Source organism: Oncorhynchus nerka, linkage group LG9b (assembly GCF_034236695.1).
Source record: "Oncorhynchus nerka isolate Pitt River linkage group LG9b, Oner_Uvic_2.0, whole genome shotgun sequence".
Lineage (NCBI taxonomy): Eukaryota > Metazoa > Chordata > Actinopteri > Salmoniformes > Salmonidae > Oncorhynchus > Oncorhynchus nerka.
Genome location: NC_088424.1, coordinates 5,290,012 through 5,292,439, shown reverse-complemented (window position 1 = coordinate 5,292,439; position 2,428 = coordinate 5,290,012).

Sequence of the window (2,428 nt, the reverse complement as noted above, 5' to 3'; positions counted from 1 at the left end):
CTGCTCTTCCTCCTGGCTGGGCCTGAGGCTCCCCTGTAATCTGTGTGGGCTCTGGGTCCTCTTGCCCCACACTGCGGCTGTCCAGGGGAAACCTCCTCTACAGGGACAGGAAGAGAGAGCTGCAGGGTGTCTGGAAGGAAGTAGAGAGGAACAGAGGCCTATCGAGTATGTCACTGTTTTAGACGTACCCTGGCCTAGTGCCTAGTGTCATGACATTTCAAAATGCTGTTCGTGATGCAGACATTTATCGCAAATAAAAAAAAAATGTCTTAAAAATATTTCTTAAACACTTTGATTGAGTAGAACTGTAGCTAGCGGGATTAGTAGATGATATAGTTAGCTGATCATTTTCCTCCTGGTACTCCTCTACTGCTTTCTCTAGTGCCCCAAACATCTCAATGGCAGCTGCTGATAAAAGCTAATCGAAAAACACACGCAACGACTGTAATTTTCAGATAGTGGACCAAGAGAGGTATTCAGTTGATATTTAATCTGGGTACCAGTCTGTTTAGCTATGACTCCATTCCTTGCCACTCCTTGTCATGTTTAGCAATGACATGAAGTACAAGGAGTGTAATGTTAGCAAATTAGCTTCTATATTTCAGGCTAGCGTAGTCCACATGGGCCTTTTCTCAATTAGATTTGATCAACTTGCATCCTCTCTCCTCTGTCCTCTGGCCTCCTTTTGAAAAAGAAAATGCGCTTCCAATCGCACATCATCAGGCAAATACATTTGCAAATAAATGTATAATGTGATCCAAACAAATGTAGCTAGTTGTGCAAGACATTTTTTAGATAAAAGGATAAGTAGCATATTGTTTGAAAATGCTTGCAACGCTTTTCTCCTTCAAGAAACAATAGCTGATTCAAAGGGTGTGTGGCAGATTTCAGAACTCTGTGAAGGACTCAGATAGGATACACTTGTGCTTCCTCGCCAAAAAGAGGCTATCGAGGAGGGGAGGACCGTGATTCGTTTGCCTACTAACAAATTAACACACTCCTTGACCACTTATCAGTTTCCAGGTCACGGAGGAGAAAGGACTGAGGACGGAATTTTGCCCAAAAAAAACAAACAAGTAATTATAAAAATCCTAAGAAACTCACCTCCAATCTACTTCTGTGTTCTTCTTCTTCTGTGGATTTTATTGTCAATTTCAATGGTGAATTATTTACCACCCACTACTGAACTGAACAGTGGACCAGTGGCAGGGAAGAAACCTTGACAATATGGTGTTAGAACTCTGCCCCCACCAACTCCCTAAGAAAACAACATTTAAATATAGAAATCACATATCCGGTGGTTTCCTAAGCATCTCTTTCATATCTGCCTCCTGAATGCTGTTAAACTCACCAGGAAACTCTCCCTTTCCCTCCCATATTGCTGACATGTTCCCTTGTCTCCACCTGGCCATAATCTCCCCTCCTAGATGGGTGCTGCCTATGCTATTCAACGTAGTAATGCTTTCAACCTAATTTGACCCACTCTTGGCCTAGAAATGATGGTCTCCCTTCTGTCTACCTGATGACCTCCCTGCCCCACCTTTCCCAGGATCTTATAAAGATGTCAGCCCTTTCCCTCTTTATTCCACACAGGGGTGGACTGGGACCAGAAATCAGCCAGGGCAATTCTAACACACTGGCCCATTCCTTCCCCTCAAGGCCCCCCACACTGGCCCAGTCCTTCCCCTCAAGGCCCCCCACACTGGCCCATTCCTTCCCCTCAAGGCCCCCCACACTGGCCCATTCCTTCCCCTCAAGGCCCCCCACACTGGCCCATTCCTTCCCCTCAAGGCCCCCCACACTGGCCCATTCCTTCCCCTCAAGGCCCCCCACACCTGCCCATTTTTTTTGTTGCCTCAAGGCCCCCATTATTAGGCAAATAATGATAATAATGCTCAAAACCCCCCATTTAGACTGGCCCTCTAGGCTAAAAATGGACACGCCCATCTAGCATTTCCACACCGGATTCCACATCTCCTGCCACTTCTTAACAACAACATCTTCCTAAAATGAACCACTTGGCCTCTGCCTCATCTGGACCTCCATGTCAACATGAATATGTCTAATAGTTTCGTTGGCAAAAAATTTGAGGAGCTGAGGGGTGGGATTAAAAAGCTTCTGATTGGTAATAGTTATTACTGAAAACACTATAGATAACCGTGTATGCCGGAGATGTCTGAGTACTATCTATCCTAAATGTAATGTCTATATATATAAAAAACGCTATATCTTTGTTACGTAACTACTGTGTGTGAAAGTACCATGTGTGTCAAATGTGTGTATGTAACACAAAAGCTGTAAAAACAAAAACACAAAGTAGCTTTGGTCCTCTGAAGAGTCGGTGGGTGGGCCAATAAAAATGTCAAAACGTTTTAAGGAAGAATAAAAAACGTCCAATTTATGCACACACACAACGTGAGCTGCCATC